Source organism: Athene cunicularia (genome assembly GCF_003259725.1).
Source record: "Athene cunicularia isolate RWA chromosome 14 unlocalized genomic scaffold, athCun1 chr14_part1, whole genome shotgun sequence".
Lineage (NCBI taxonomy): Eukaryota > Metazoa > Chordata > Aves > Strigiformes > Strigidae > Athene > Athene cunicularia.
The window spans coordinates 3,887,975-3,905,434 of record NW_020799118.1 but is presented as its reverse complement, the minus strand read 5'-3'; the positions used below and the strand labels follow the sequence as shown (position 1 = coordinate 3,905,434).

Sequence of the window (17,460 nt, the reverse complement as noted above, 5' to 3'; positions counted from 1 at the left end):
GTCTTATCAAGGGTTTTTCCTTCTTCCATTCCTCCGTTTCACAGAATGCTCTTACTCACATAATTGCAGTCCTTTAATTCTTTAATTCAAAGATGCCTTCCCTAACGCACAAGGAACTTCAGGCTTAGGTATGGTCATTTGGATGACTGCTTTGCCATGTGACTTAAGAAACACCTGTTAAGCCTCGCATGCTGAGGATAAGGCCCCTTCTTTGAAGTTCTTGTTAGTCCCCTACAGAAATACATCATACATTTATGCTGTTCCATGTAGACTTATTTCTGCTCTGTGGCCACATGCTTTGCAACTGATGACTGTGCAGTTAAATGACCTGATCTGCTGTGGATCATGGAGACACACTCCCAACGGTGGCACAGCTTCTTCTCTCCAGCTAGCAGACAACAGCCTTATGTCGAGACCCTTCCTCAATGCCAGAATTTGGTATACAGGGAGGACACCTTGTCCCATGAAGGCCACTGCTCTCTCTCGATGCAGGAAGAGGAAAGCAGAGAGAAATTTGTGTATTATATTCTATTAATGCCCTATAATTCTAACAGCTGGATTTTTGACCAATACCTAGTTACTAGCTCCTATGCAAAGGGGCTCAGTTGCTCTATGTGAACAAATAAGGCTTTGCAGAGAACTACACAGGGCAGCGCAGGGAAATCATCACAAACCCATTTTCTCCTCCACATCCCAATGATAGTTAAGGAGTTTACCTGCACTCACACACAACTGTGAGATGGGAATCCCCTTTTGAAAAAACTCTGCTGGCTTCAGAAGTCTTGTAAAACTACTGCATTCCAACCAGGCTGGAAGTAAGCAAGGCAAAGGACAGAGTGACAAGAGTGGCTGTCCTGGCTCCCTCACCCTTAAAAAGCTGGAAAATCTGGAGGTGAAGGGGGCCATGACCCCACCTGTAAGGAGTCGGGGATTTTTCCCCTCTTCCTGAGAAGAAACTATAAGGAAACTATCATGACATTTCCCTATCTGTGTGTCTCCCTCCTGTGGGATTTCCAGAATTGGTTTTAGATAAGTTGTGAAATCTGCCCTGTCATTTCAGAAGGAGAGGGGGCAGGTACAGACTTGCTGGAGCTGGATGGCAGCAAAGGGCAGAGGTAGGTAGACTCCCTTGCCCTGTGTCTATACTGGCACCTGTAAGAAGTTATGTAGTCCAGGGGGAGCTGGCTCTGAGGCAACCTACTCTGGCTTTCAGAAGGCATTACTCATTTTGACTTGATAATGGTCTAAATACAGCCACCCAGCTACTGATTGGCAAGCTTGAATCTACCTGCCATGGACATAACTTCCCAGGCACCTTTATCAGCTGAAACATGCTGCCAGCGACTGGGAAAAAGCAAAAGAGCAGAGATGTGTGTGGTGTAGATAAGCACACATAGACATGCGATGGGCTGATGACTCTTCCTATACCTGGTGAGACAATGGGAATAGACTCAGGTAAGTGAGAGCCAAAGCAGAGATTGCTGACGCTGTTTGAAAGGAATGATGGAAATATTTAACACTGGGGAAGTGGTGCCCATTCACTCATTATGATGTTGCTATATGAAATTTCCATGACTTTCCTAAAATGGTGATTTGATACACTTTGAAGTCCTTACTTGGTAGGGCAAACGCATTTACCCATGGGAAGTAAAAATGGGTCTCATTTCATCGAAGGAGCTATAAGGTAATTCCTTTAACCATTCGTACATGGCAGATCCTGCTCCTCTTTCTACCTACACTAGATAAGTCTTTCCATCTTCCTCCTAGAGTTACATAAACACTACAGTGCCTTCAGTACACTCCTGTAACGCATACATTGTGCTGAGTGGTTGACCCTCCAAACCAAAACTGATAAGCAGGTAGAAGACACCCAGAAAAAGCAGGCTCATCCATACTGTTTATGTAGCCCACACTGAACTGGAGTGTTAAAGGTAACCTGAAGGACTTAGTCCAACTAGCTAGACCCTCAACAGCATGGCAAGTATAACCTTCGAGTTGCTCTAAATCAAAATGTGTCCTCTCAGCAATTGGTCAAGCCTAGTAAGTAAATCCAGTCCCTATCTATATTTTGTATTTCTGAAAGTGAAATTTTTCTCAGTAATTTTAGCTCTTTCCTGTGAGACAGTAAGTAGAAGGCTGCCGGCTGTGTATTTTCTGTGATAGAAACAATGTAGGCAGGGTGGTTTTTGAAAAAACTCAAGAGTGTGGTGTCACAGACAGCTGAGAGTGTCCAGCAACTTCCCCCACAACTTGGACTTTCTCTCCAACCATCCCTGCTCCTGGGCCATGGAATCCCACCTCATCTTTTATGGTGGCTCTTGAACCCTTCCAGAGCCAAGACAACCTGCTGTCTTGTGGAAAAAAAAATAAATCCAGTCATTTCAAATTAAAGAGCTAAAATGGCTAAAAAAAAGCATCCAAGAAATGTCAGAACTGGTGCAGAACAGCAGTAGGAGTACACAAACATGTGAAGTGATCCACTTTGCTGCTTCTGTCACAAAAGGGAATGGCCTTACTGATATGAAAAGCCTGCTGAAGAAAGGGTTGAGTGAAAAACTTTCTCTCCATTAATTCTCCAGTAAAGATAAGATAAAAATTTAAATGCTAAATTTAGATTTCATTGGGGGAAAAAAACCCAACCCAACACAGGCATAATTAATGCTGAGTATTTATAGAGTAAAATAAAGGACTTGCCAAGAGAAAAACATGCCAATGACTAATCCAAGAACACTTCAGGTTTATGGTGAACTGCATTAATATGCAATACAGAATTAAGGCCTCAGTTTTTCTCAGAGATTTTTAAGGCAAAATTCCTGTTGAAGTTGCCGCAAAAAGTTGACCGTGATTGCAAAACTGAATTCAAAGGAGACCTCAAAAGGATTTGAGAAATCTCCTTTGCACAAAAAGTAATGCAGGGATTGGAGGAAAACTGCTTATTTCATTTGCTTAGTTAATCTTCTGCATCAAGTCAGATTTAATTTGTGATTTCATGGGTAGGGCCATCAGATGTTTGAGTTCCAGAATCTAAGTTCTCCTCTCAGGGGAAGGGCTGCAGCTCAATGAGAGCCGAAGCATCTGATCCAAAGGCCACTTGCAATGGAGAGAGTTTCCAACGATCTGTGGAGATTTAGACCTCAGAACAGGAAGAAACAGCAGTCTTTTCTGACTGCATGAAGAATCAAAGCCAACAGCAGGCACATGCAGGGACTGCCACAAGGCTTTGTCTGGATGACTCGTACATACAGACCATCACTGGTTCACAGCAGACATACAAGACAATACTGAGTTCTTGGAAAAATGGGAAGGAGGAGGAAAAAAGGAGGGGGAAAAAGCAACAGTAACTTTTTTTACTTACTGGAATCCAAGGTCATCTTCACAGAAAATGTGGTTGGTTACTATCATTGGGAAAATAATTGTTGTAATCTGCCTGTTGGTAATTCCCTGAAAAGAAAGAGTAGGCTTTAGACCACTATGCTCTTATTTTCTTGCACAGGAGCTGTTAAGTCCTTTTGACTTGCCACAGGATACTTTTTTAAAACTTTAGCTATCTCGGTGTCTGGGACATACCTGAGGTAAGACAGCAGCATCTGTGAGAGGAACCCCTCAAGGTAGTAGTTAGCGTCTCATTGGAGGATGTTCTTCCTCATGTAGGGAAGTGAGGAGGTGTGGGCTGATGCTGGGTGCCTGAGCCTGCTGTGCTTTGGATATTCCTTCTGGCTGAAGAAGATAGCATAGATTTAATGAGGGCCAGAGGGGGAACAAAAGGAGCTATAACCCATTCCCCCCTGTTAGTTCTAACTTAGCAAGGCAACTGCTCTGTCACAATATGGTCCTACCTCATTTCAATGCAACTGAATCAGTCCTTGTAGGGCTGGGGTGGGGCAAATTAACTTTTTTGCTGAGTGTGCTTCTGTGACACAAAGATCCTTGCTGGGATCACAGATGTGTCTGTGTTTCTCTTGTAGCAGAACTTGGTACATACCAGTGCTTTCTAAAGGTGCTCCAGGTGTAGCACACACAGTACCAAACAGCTCAGTCCTCCTAGAAAACACCAAAGGGATACAAACCAGGGATTTACTTGTGCCCATACATTTGCAAAAAATGACAGCTCAATCTGTACTAGAAGCAAGCGGTGACCTACAAATCTGAAATGAAATAGGATACTATGGTATCTCAGCAAAATGTTCCTAGCCACAGTTCTGGAGAAATGACTACTCAGCTAGTGAAAATATTTTAAATTATTTTGCACAGCTATTGTAAATATGCTCAGAAACGTTTGAAGAGAAACATGCAACACGGCACATGCATGTTGACATCAGTTCCAGTGACATATCCTCTGCACGACTGAATTGTCCTGACAATACTGTAACAGCAAAGGCTGCTAGAATAGTTGTTTTTAAAAGAGGTACAGGAGGTCAGCTCAACACGAGAGATGACTGTAACTTTCAGTAAAGCACCTGTTTAGTGAACTGAGCCTGGGATATGTTGTGCTTCTGTAGTTCAAAGGGAGCACCTCTCTGCCGTTTGGCTTTTAACACCGTCCCTCCATGTGATTAAAGAAAGCCACAAGAAAGAAGTTTCTACATTATTATCTCTTCCTGGAAAACAAACCTGACTGTTTCCCCGAAGTTTGCTGGTACAAAATTATGCAGCTTTAAAGACAGCCAGACGTTTTGGCTGCACATCCACTTGCCTTCCTTGCAGTTGTCATTATCTCTGTTTTACTTTACCTGGAACTTAACAATCCCTCACTCCCTTTCCTCCTAGAGTTTCAGTAAGTCTTCAAAACGAAAATCAATAGTGTTCCTTTTACTCCAAGGTGCAGCCTTTCAGATAAACACGTAATACTGCGCAGCAGCCGCTTGGAGCCTGTGCAGCAGAAATAGCCCTTAGATGAAGTTTCCAGTAAAGTACCTGCCTTTTTCTAGCATATCACTGTTTACTTGTAATATTGGTTTAGATCAACATTGGGTTTCTATCAAGGGATTCAAGTGACATGTTAGTGGCATGGCTAAGAAAACTCAGAAAAGTGGGGGTTTTTTAAAATTACTTCACCTTAGAGACTCTAAACAAACGATCTTTGGAGTCAATGGATTTCATTCCTGTCAAACGGCCATTGAATTAAAACAAAATAATCGCAAGCTTCTCATAACTGCATGTGTAATTTCAGTTTCTGTTTTGTTATTAACAGGCTTGTAAATGGATTATAGTAATCCTACTTCTTTTTTAAGAAGATTGTAATCATGACAGATACATGAGAGGCCTCAGGAAACCCCCCTCCCTCTTCCCCCAGAAGTGTCAGGTTTGAGAGGAAGAGCTGGCATTGCAAAAGTCTGGACATAATTTAACCAGTTTTCTCAGTAGATAGGGCCAGAACCTCACCCGCTAAAGATTCAGTGGAGTCTCCCTGATGCAACTGGAGCTGTGCAGATGGGTGGCTTGATTCTTCCCTGGAAATACACAGCATGAACTCAAAGAACTGAGCACCGAAAGTGAATGTGCTACTGCTGATAGTTCTCACAATCCAAATTAACTGAAATATCAACTGACTTCAGAGACAAACCAGGTTTCTTTTAGTATTGTGGAGGAGTTGATTCATGAATAAAACCTCTAAAGAGTTCACAGTACAAGTGACACATGGAAAAGCTGAAAGTGGCATGTTCTTAGAAATATGATGACAGCACTGGGGGAAGTAAATTGTGGGCAAAGAACTGCAGCAAGGCAAATTGTTACATTTGGTTTGTATTGCATCTTTTTTAAAAATAAAATTTAACTCATCTGCTTTGTGAAATGTTACATATATATTTAGGCTACAAATAGGGTGGTGGCTTTGTGGTATATTGTGGTACCCCATTGCCCCTCTGCTCTGTCCACATAAGACATACAGAGGCATAACTGCCCCTTGCCCTGTCCATAACACAAAATTCACCCAGATAAATATTTTTTTCCTCACCACCAGCAAATGTGGACTGCTTAAGTTTTACTTGCCTCATCTGTCATAATCAGAGAGTGAACTGTCAAGAACAGAAACAGCAGCTGAAGATGGGAGTTTTAATCTGTGAAAGATCCAAAGCTTTCCTTTAAGAGGGAAAGAGGATCTCTTCTAGTAAGAATAATTGAATTTTAACACTTCCACAACACAGTTTATGATTAAACTATTTTGGTTAATCTTAAAAGATTTCTAACAGGAAATTGTTGTAACTTTCCTTTTCTTTTCCCTCAGAGGCTTTTGCTGTTGTGTAGAGGAAACCTGGGTTTATAAGCAGAGAGATAAAAATATGAAGAGCAAAACCAGCTAACATTTACAGTGAAACAGTTTGGCCAAGAGGCCACCTTCCAATACTGGCAGACACCCCGAAATCTTCACCATCATTCCCTGGCTAAAGAATGCTCTCATTCATAACCTGTACTGTAAAGAGTCCTGAAGACAACTTTGTGTCCAATGAGGGTCCCAAACCCCAGTGAAACTTGTCCTTACTGGGACACTTCAGGACTGAAGACAGAATCACATAATGTCAACAAAACTGAGGCCTGGTGAGAGTTTGGTTGCAGATTTTAGACACAGCTGTCAGGCCTGTAGGGTTGCTAAGTAAGGGAAAAATACGTATTGATCTTGGTCAGAGAAGTGGTACATGGGCTTTTTTTTTCCTTTAGAGCACAGTCATGTTCTACAGGAATGGTCCAGCTGAAGGGGAATGAGAGCTTTCCTGCAGCTGTGTCATGATTTCCTTATGACCCTCCTTATTGCCTACATGAAGGATCAGACAGGAGCTGTGTCAGTCAGCTTGGATTTTAAGATTTCTTCCTCCACACACACCCAGGCTGGTCTTCCCCCATTCCAGGGACCTACAGCTGGCTTTGTCTCAACCCCTTCCTGCTCACAGTTCCTTCCTGTGCAAGCAGATACCCTCATCATGTTGGCACTACTGCTGGGAGATACCAGCACTCTCAAACAACAGCAGCTATGACTACTTTACCTGGAGTACATTTTCTTCCTTCCCCCCCTCCATCCTTCCTTTTGGCAGCCACAAGCATCCTGGATCTCTGTTTATCTCCTATTATGGTGCTGCTTGGCTGCCTAGGTAATACCTCCTATTTTATTGTGCTTTCAGTGACTTCTGTGGGAAGGAATGACACACCAGAAGCAAGTGTCCTGCAGGCTAAATCTCACTCACAAGTGCCTTTACTATTGTAGCAATATTTCTGTAAGTCTAGAGGAACAAAACTATCCCGGATGTGGTGTCCAGGGAGAGTACAACCACTTCATATCATCTTTGCCAAGCAGATGGGAGAGGGTTTAGGCAATAGTCTTGAGACAAGAGAAACAAAGAGCAAACTTCTCTTTAGCCTACGTATAGGCTCGTTGTATGATCCCATATCAGAAATACATAAAGCTAGAGATTATGTAGGAACAAGTCAGGTGTCTGTTCATTCAAACCAGTGATTTACTCTACAATGCCCACAATCCATTAGAGACAGAATAGCTTAATTGAAAACAATATGGTGAGAGAATGATTTAGCCCAGAAGTATGTGGCTGATGAGCAGGAGTTCCAGGTCCTAAAATAGCTCCATTAAAGCTCAGTAAACCGAGCAAGCATCTCTCTGTGTCGATTTCTGCAAAACACAGGACTCTAAAGCCACCTCAGCTGGCAGCTTTCTACAACTCTCATGATCACTGAGAGCACTGATGGACACAAATACTGGTTTTCCTCAAAATCCAGGGGGATTCTGAAGCACATCGAGACATATGGCACTTTCCTTTAAGCAATAACCTCATTGCAAATTACTGACATGCCGAAAATCCCCCCACTCCCTTCAGGAAATAAGTGCAACACAGAAAGTGACAAAATACATCCCGGTATTCTGCAGCCTAGTCCGACTGGGGCAGAGCTGAAAGGCTTTTTGATGGAAGCTTTTAACATACAGATTCTAAGATGAAGTCTTTAACCAGGACTTGAGTTCAGCCTTCTCCAGACACAGCTATTTTCAGCACACAACCAAAATTCATACCCCACTGAAGGATTCTATCCAGTGCACTTCAAAGTCTGAGCTTTTGAATAAGTACCAACTTTATTAGCGTTTAAAAGTAACATACATTTGACTTGCATGTCACTTCCTTCCTATATTCAAATTCCCTGTTCTCATCATCATTTCTAGTTAACCCTTAGCCATTTCTGGAGATCTATATATTCACTAGTCGGAGAGAGGAAATTTTGGACTTAAACACCAGAACTAGTCAGTAATGGAACAAGGGTTTGTTTTATGACCAGAAAAAGCTAGACTAGAAAAAACATATCCTCTGTGGTACTGACTCAGTGTGATGAAAAGCATCAGTAGATAGTATTGTTTTTCTCAGGTCATTGCCCGACAGGCTAACTCAATGCTTCAAAGGAAATTGCAGGAATTGGCAACAGCTGGAAACACGATCCACATCTTAGCAACAGATAACAAGGTTCAAAGGCAGATTACATGCCTATATGTTGACTGAGTATAGGAAGGAGGAAATAATTTATTAATTTTTAGAGGACAAAGCATTTCATTCAAGCCCTGTTACCAGGAATACTGAAACATGTATTGCTGCAATGCCTTAGTGCTGAGCACTTCAGAATTTATGCCACTCAACCTATTTTGGAACAGGAAGTTATCTACTCACATTATACTTCATGCACTGTCTCCTATGCAAATTCTTCAGCCAGGTGGATACCTAAACCACCCAGCAGCCATTTAGCCAAACCAGCTGGCTGATGAGATGCAGAGGGTATGCTAAGTGGTGCTAACTCTGGTTGTCTGCTCATTCAGATGTGCATCTACCAGCTGTGGGTTGAAACGCCTCTTGACTACAGAGGCCCTTTTCCTGAACAAATCCTCCTGATGTAGTAAATACTAACCAACAATTAGGACAAATAATCTGGTGGAGACATTAATGAGAAATAGAAGAGTAAGCAAAGAAGAATTCAGCTTCACCAAAGGAAAAAAATAATTCAATACCACAGAGCTTAACTAGCTTGGGAAAATATCCAAGAGGAATAACCCTTATCTAGTAGTTAAAATTATTAGAAAAAGCAGCAGGAATCATACTGGAGAGAAGGGGAAATCCTGCTGCTATGCCAGAGTCAAGTTGAACATCATTTCTATTTTCACTCTAGGTTGCACACTGTGTCACTCACTCCTACTGACACATACACCTCCAGTTAGTTACAAGATCACATTAGACAGAAAACATGCACAAAGTCTAGCTCTAGTAAATCACAAACTGAAATAACTCACATGGTAAATACTCCTATTCACAGCTTCCTGAATATGTTTAATATAGGGGGATATTTATACTTGTATCTGACAGATCTGAATTTCTTAGCTTGCTTATACTTCCTTTGGAAAAAGCTATATTTATAACAGCTTTTTATAGAACATAGTCAATGAAACTAATATACAATACTTTTAGCTAACTTATATCTAAAAGGACACTGCTTTAATATTTTAAGAGCAGGGGAAATGCACACAGGTCCAGAGAAGAGAAAAATAAATGTTTGAAGAGACTGATAATACGAAAAAGGGAAGATCTGAGTTTGGAGTGTCTGCAGTGAACCCCAGAGCAAAACCTAGAGAGGACTGAAAGAGAGTATCATCCAGATATGATCAAATAGGGGTGAGAAGGAAATAAGAAAGAAGGTGCAGAAAAAGCTGAACTACAAGGTAAGGAAGAAGCAGCTTCCAGAAACATAGCCATTGTAAAGCTATTCTCCCTAGTTTACTTCGGCATTTTTACGAGATACAATTTGGTCTGAGATGAGAAGGAATCTGCTATCAGTAAGATGTCCTATCTATGAACCCTACGAGGACTCCTATTCTTCTGCATTTATTTTAGTATAAACAGTTTCTTATTATTCTAAAAATGGTCTTTATTTGTTTTAGTATAAAAGAAGAATGTATGCCACAGAGTCCTGGAAGAAGGTTAACATAACTTTTCTGTCACTGGGGCCCCAACTTAAAAGGTCACAGGCACTTGAACAGCCCTTGGGCTGGGTATTAGATAAGTGACATCTTAAAGATTCTGGTGGAGAAAATCTTATTGAATATCAGAGTGCAATTAAAGGGATTTCTGGAATGCTGTGTTGGGTTGCTCTGAACTGTATCAGCAGCCAATGTGTATGCATCTAGCAGGACTTTAAAGCACACTTCACACAGTAACCTGCTGAGGTTAACTCAGTGACATCTGCTGAACATGCTCTGCAATTAAACAAGCAAGAGACTGCCAAAAGTCATATAGGTAGCAAAACATTTTCTTCTCCTTTTAGACATGTCCTTTTTCATCACATTAGCCACTGCTTAGGGTAGTCACCTGCCTGATCTGCATTTGGAACAGATTGACTACAGACCTGTTAGCTGACATCAGAAACAGCATCTAATCATCCAGTGCTGCTGGCCTCCCTTCATTATAACCCTGTAATCGTGAACAGGGACTTGTGCCTTTCGATGGACACTGGTCTCTATTCTAGAACACGATGTAGAAATGAAAAGGGGTAACAGCTTCATACTTATGAATGCCTCCTCTTATGCAAGTATGCTTCTGCTTGAGAACAGCTTTTCCCTTCAAACTTTTGGTAACAATTTGTTTAAACTACAAAGAGAGGGCTTTATACATGCAAAATAAAGATATGATCTTTGGAAAAAAAACATGTTTATTTTCCCACACCCTGGGCAGCTGCAAGATCCTTGTTATTAATTTTATTACTGACCTTTCTATGTACTTCACTTTCAGACTCAGTCACTCCTGGGGAATACCTTGTTTTAACTGGCTAGCATCAACCTGAACGCCAATTTTTTCTCAGTGCTTCTCACTCCTGTGTCCCACTCCTAGCTGTGGCAGAGATTGTTATTCAAAGAACATTTTCTTCACTGCCCGCAGGGCTGCATATCTGCATCAGCGTGGAACTGATCTTCGTCATAAAGGCTTATGGTGCCAATTCAAAGCTGTTTGCACATCTGTTTACGACAGCATTCCATATGTCCTCTTTCAAGGTGATCCAGAAAATCCCAGAAACTAAAGAGTACTGGGTAGCCACCAGCTGTCCTAGTGATCTTCCAGGAAACACAGATTGTTCCCAGGTTACGTATTGCTTGGTTGGTACTAACAAGAATTTCGATCAGAAGAGTATGCTCTGTGCAGGCAACAGCAGCTTACTAGATGTTACAGCACTCTCAAGAGATAAGTTTAAAGATATCATATGCACTGCGTGCTAAATGGTTTAGTCAAATGTCTTGCAGGGAACTGTTGATGTATTCTCTTACAGTAATATTTCCTGGGAAAAACAGCTGGCAATTCAGAACAGAACACTCCAAGGCTGTTTCCATGTGTCAGCTGAAGCTTTGCTAGTAGCACAGGGAGTAGGAGTTAACTGATATTCATATTTAGGGCATATTTCCACGTCATTAAAGAACTCTATAAAGGAAAGGCATCTGTGAGCATTAGCAGAGTAAATTCTGCAAGCAGGGCTAACTATTAGGAGTTAAAACTGAACCCACAAGCTCAAATGTAACTGGAGAAAGCACTCTAACAGACAGCCTGTCCTGGTGCCCACTCCTAAATGATATAAGGAAAACTCAGACACTATGCAATCTCAAATTTAGGCAGTCCTTGCTGGTTTCAGACTATGTCCTCTTCTCTCATACACATTTTTAGTGTGTGCAACTGCCATATCTGATGATATGGAAAATATGTCTTCTGCATCATCTTCTCCTTTAGCTTGAAAGCACTTGAACTCGCCAGCTAAACAGAACTATAAGCAGCTTCTCTGCACTACGATTGCTTTTGTGGTCCTTGCTGTTCTGTGTTGGCTTTTTGCTCAGGTGATGGGAAGGAAGTGAAAGGAGATGAAGAAAGGATGTAAACAAAGGGGTTTGAACCGAGAAGCTGTTCTTTCTCATGCATTGGTTTTTTTCACACCATCACAGCATGAGATTTTTTTCCAGCAGCACACTTTGAAAGTTGTAAATCTTTGGACTAACAAGGATCAAAGTTCCTGTAGACCTAACTGACAAAGTTAGAAATGCTATCCCATAGTACACTGCACAACATCAGAACCATCACCTTATTTAAATGCTGATGCTCTGACAGGTAGAAGCCATTTTCATACCTGTGGTCTAACATACATGAGCTAGACTGCAGATTGCTAAAACAGCACAGAACCTGCTAACTATGGGCACTTTGAACTGTGCAGCTCTCTTGCCTTTCAGGAAAAGGTGAAAGAGCAGGGAGCCCCTGCAAATGCCTCTACAGTAAGCAGATGTATGAAGTTGTCACCATAACGATGACTGAGCAGAATCTTTCCCTTGGGTACCTCCTGTACCAAAAGCCAGAAGTATATAAGAAAACTAATAACTAGATATCCTGTTATTTCATCTGTTGTGCATGGAACTGAACATGTGGTGTTTGTTTTGGTTTTTTGTTTTTTGTTTTTTTTTTTTTTTTCAAGGACATTACCAACATCTCAATTTACAGAGGCTGTAAACCCAGTAAATCACTCAAACTGAGGATGAAGAGTCCTTCCCTTTATAAGTGAGGATGTTCCTGTGGGGAAATCATGCACAGTAGAATCCAACCTAGCAGAGAACTGCATGGAAAAAGAAGAGTTTGGTAAAGCTGTGGGATGAAAAAAATGAAGAATATAAATGTTGTTGGGTAAAAGTCACCATGGATAAAAATAGCAGAATGGTTTCAATTGTGCTAATCTGCAGTTCATTAATCGTGCAAAAGCAAGCACAGCTGCATCTGGTGACCTCAGATCTGAGATGCAATTAAAAAAAATGGGATAAAGCAAACAGCAAGAGAGAAAATAGCATGGGGTGACCTTGACGTGTCTTAACATTCAACAAAACAGAGAAGGCTCAGGAATGCCCAAAATCTCTGAACTGGACCCTACAAATTGATAGGACTGTGTAAAAATGTGAACCTTCACAGTTAACTTTGCATCCTGCCGGCAAACAAATTTTTTGGTCTGGAGTCTCAGACTTTATGGTTTGTATTTGCCAGCTTTTTCTCCTTGAAAAAAACTTGGTTTTGTTTGGGGGATTTGTTTGTTTGGTTTTGAGAACATACCGAGAATTTTATATGACTAAATATTATTAATCCATAATTAAACTGACTGATCTGGTAACACTGCCAAAGCCACAGCGTCAGGCAGGCCTTCTGCTGAGCATTCTGCTCAGTCCTCCAACCATGCTTGTGCTTTGTCTGTGTTCAGGTACTCTTGCCCAACTGCAGAGCTCTGGGCACTGTGACACCTGTTGATGCTTCCAGCTGACCTGCCCTCACCTTTCCTCAAGGAGACAAGAACCAAGGGGAAAACCTTGGCCAGTTTGGTGCTTACCACCTCTCCTACCTGCCACACTTGGAGGGCTGTTTTGATGCAGTGAACCTTTCTAGCGTTCTCCTGTAGAGAGGACAGAAAAGTGCTGCTAAGCAAAGAGGAAAGCACTCGACATCCTCTGTTGATCTCTTCCCCAAAACAGCAGCAGCCCTCGGGGAAGAAAGGGGTTAGCTGCTCTCAGAATAAAGGAAGCTACGGCCTGTAAAGAGAGGGGTCTTAAACTCCAGCTCTGATCCCTCTGGCTGCAGATGTTGGACCAGCCCTTGCCAATTAAAGAAATGACACAACTTCCTATTGCAAAAGAGTCCAAAGGTTAAAAAAGAAGGCAAAAGTAAGATAGGATAACAGCACTGCACAAAGCCAAATCCTGCTGTAGCCAAAGTAAGATTTAACCAAGTTATAGTCTTCAGTAAAATCACAACATTATTCCACTTTACAGATTGATAAGCGACTTGCTCGAGTCATCTGTTAGGTCAATAGTAGAATAAAAGTGAAGTATTGATTAAATATAGTCACAAATCTGAACACTAAAGCATCTAGGTGTGTTTCATTTCAACCTAAAGCATAATCTAGGATAATCTAAAACACTTCAGGGCATCTGCGTCCTCAAAATGCATATTTCTCTCCACTAAGGAGATCTTAGGGTACAAACATCCATGCTGATAAGTAGCTACTGGCTGGGAAGGGAAATCCCACCTCTGCTCTCCTGCATCCCAACGTCCAGTGGTCTCTCCTACCCCAGAAGCAGGCACTGTGTGCCAGCTCTTTCAGCTGCATGCTTTGAGAAGGAGAAAGGATGTAAAAAAAAAAAAAAAAAGAAAAGAAAAGAAAAAAAAAAATGGGGGTAGGAAGAGGGAAGCCATTTCCATAAAGAAAACAAAGAATCAATTAACTGAAGGAAAAAGTAAAGAAAAAGTAGCCTGAGGAAAACTTGGCCTCTGGAAAACAATGGACCAAGAAGAATAATAAAAACATGGGTAGGAGAGGCATATGGTTTACTTCAGTCTTTGTGTTAGAACATGTGATTTATACGAATTTGAATTTCCTTTCAAGAGCAACTGCTATTCTTAACACTGCCCTCTCTTCTGAGAAGTTTTCTGAGCTCATGGCAAAGATGTGCCAGCATCCTGATCCTTAGGTGGCCCCTCCAGATATTGAAGATCCCTTGTTTTCCTTGGAATTAAGGTATACACAGAGCTACCTGCTCTCTGCTGCAGCTGGTACACACAAACATCCCTTCAGGTGATCTGATCAGCTCCTGGCAGATCCTCGGCAACTAGTCTTTGCATTTTGGGGAGGAGGGAAGAATATTTTACTTCTACAGGGATTAAAACTGAAGTCTGGAATGAGAAATTCAGTTCCCTTTTTCTTAAAACCTTGAGGTCTCAGTTGTGCATCAGTTATGACAACACTGGGCCCCAAGAGGAGGAGGCCTAGGATAAGCCACAAACGAGCAGGGAGCAGCACAACTGATAGACCAGCACAGCTGTTAGTGCTCTGCAAGGAAGTCTTCCCTGCACACTGCTGGAACACGGTCAGAAAAACATGGCACAAGTAGTTCAGGGTCCTTCCACTACTGGCATCCTGTCAGAGGACACCATTTCGATAATTAGCTGAAAGCAATTTTATTATTGCCCTGTAGCATACTGCTGTGGGTGTCTGCTTAAGTCAGAAGCTACCTTCACTGATCACATGTACAGGCAGGCTTAAGCAAGACTAAGAGAGGATGTTGTAAACCTCCTGTTCCTTGACTCCTTCTCAAGCATGTTTGCTCTGTTGTATCCTGCTCTCTTCCCCAGCACTCCTGCTTTCACCATTATTGCTAATTTAGTTTGTAATGTCAGTTCTCTCTTAACTGCTGCTTTTTAAAATAAAAATTAATCGGAAAAGAAAATAAGTTAAAAAAAACCCCCAGCCCTTGGAACTGCTGTGCATGAACTCAGCTTAAGGAGCTTTTTAACTAACTGTTCCAGCTCAGGTGACTGGGATGCAAAAAATGTACTACAAATCAACACCCTTACGTATCACACCTCCCTGGTGTGACACCACACACACACTCAAACCCTGTCTCAGCCTCTTCCTCTCAAGAAAAGGGCAATATCTTAGCAACCTCCAACACATTCGTATGACACATGAAAATACTTTTATGAATGTTATTTATATAAAGGCTCAGAGTCTCTGTGTCCTTAAATTATGATTTAAGGGTGGGGATGTTATTTCATTAGAAGATAAATCACATGTTATAACTTGATGGCAGTTTTTAAAAAGAAACCACCCTACAGCAGTTGGACCAGCTGACTATTTTCCTCCTGAGCTTACAGGCTGGCCCCAGAAATGAAGCTGCTGAGCAGTAAACTGAGCCCATGCCAAGTCATTGTTATGCCAGGACAAACACCGACTTCTTCTCCCTGCTCTTGATATAATACATCCCTGCACAGTTTTGCAAGTCCCTTCCCACCCAACTGAAAGTCCTGAAACAGCTGGGATCTCTATCACCAGGGCATCAAGCCTATTTCATTCACATGACAGGAGATCTGTGCTTGTGTTGGGGGGCGGGGAGTGTTGAAGTCCCCCCTTTCCCCTGCAGGAAAGGTTTATTTAGCTGACTGGTAAAGCATACTCAGAAATCCAAGCAAATTTTGTTTTTTCAGACAGTCATTCATGCTCACACCACCTGAATTTAAGATGATGCTGGTTTCATTCCTGTGGATGAGGTTTTGAGCACATAAATATGCTTGTTAAAAATAAGGAAGAGGCCATGGTCTTTTGGGACTGAGTATCACAGAGGACCACTACTGTATTGTTTCTTCTGTTATTTGTGGTCAGTGGGTAAAATCAGCATCCTGGCCAGAATTCTTCATTTGCTGGGCTTGGATTCAGAAAAAAACAAAACAAAACAAACCAAAAAAACCACCAAACCAACCAAAAAAACAGAGCTAGATTTTAAATTTGAAATAGGAGGAGGGAGCTTTTAGCCTTTTCTGCATCTGCCACAAATAAACTGTTCCCTGCAGATTGCAGCCAATGCACAGTGAAAACAGGGCCATTCTCTGTGCCTACTCCAGACACTGTACTTCGGCAGGAATTGCAACTGCTGTGTGCCTGGCACTCAAGGCCAGTGCCTTCCTTGCTCAGAAGAGATGCCAACAGGGGTCAAAGCTTTGAGCCAGTGAGAAGAGTACATTGTCAGTATGGTAGATGCAGCAGTGCATAATAGTAATACGAGGAAAAGTGACTCATATTGTTATGTGTTCTCCCCTCAAAATGAAAGCTTTAACTTGTGAAGTGCAGAGGAAGAAAAGCCTCATTAATCCTTGCAGTCCTTGATCCACTGTGCCTGGGGATGGGGTTGCTATCTGCCTGATAATATGGAGGAAAAAGGCCCCTTCCCTACTTTCTCTCCTTCTTCCCATACCTCTGTATTCCCCCATCCTTAAATTTGATGTTCTGCCAGGTATACTGCTGTCACACTTGTCCTTGAATAACTCCAGTAAACTCAAGCAGATCAGAGCAGGCATAAATCTAACTCACTGGCCTAGGAGACCAATATAGCTCCAGCATTCATGCTCGGATGAGCTTCCCAGATGGGAGCAACCAGAGCAGGCGCTGGCTTGACACACTTCTTGCAAACAATCCCAGCTCTCAGGAGAGGGGCTGAGTCAGTGCTGACCCCCGTCACACAACAGGAGGGGCCCACAGCCCTCACACTGCTGATTCCTTCAGGAGCAAGTTGTCTTTTGCTCTGACCTCCATTTGCAGCTAGATTTTGAGAGAAGCAGCATAAAAATCAAAGGACTTGCCATGTAATCTTTTTTTAACCTGTCACACTCTTCAGCTTCTCTGAACAAAATCGACACTGCTGGCTTTTTACTGCTGAGGGGAGGGCAGGAGGGAGTGGATTAATAATACACTGCTTCATACTACATCCCAACTTACTGTTACGTTGCAAGCCAAAGACATGCTAGGTCAGCCAGTAATTCCATGAATCATCAGACTTTTGTTCCTCAAGACCCTTCACTCTACCAATCACAGAGGGAACTCGCAATTAAAGCCCCAGATTTGTCCTTGATTCAGCCTTTTTATTCAGAGCCT

The 17,460-nt window shown here is 42.0% G+C and overlaps 1 long non-coding RNA gene across 2 annotated transcripts in view; it reads right to left on the bottom strand.

Moving 5' to 3' along the window:
• The window catches only part of LOC113485568, a 45,295-nt gene that overhangs the window by 6,532 nt on the left and 21,303 nt on the right, over positions 1 to 17,460 (bottom strand). For both annotated transcript variants that reach the window (XR_003399450.1, XR_003399449.1), the window contains 2 exons: positions 3,568 to 3,717; positions 3,356 to 3,441 (listed from right to left, as the gene is read on the bottom strand). This is a non-coding gene — a long non-coding RNA (uncharacterized LOC113485568). The remainder of the gene's footprint in view (positions 1 to 3,355; positions 3,442 to 3,567; positions 3,718 to 17,460) is intronic.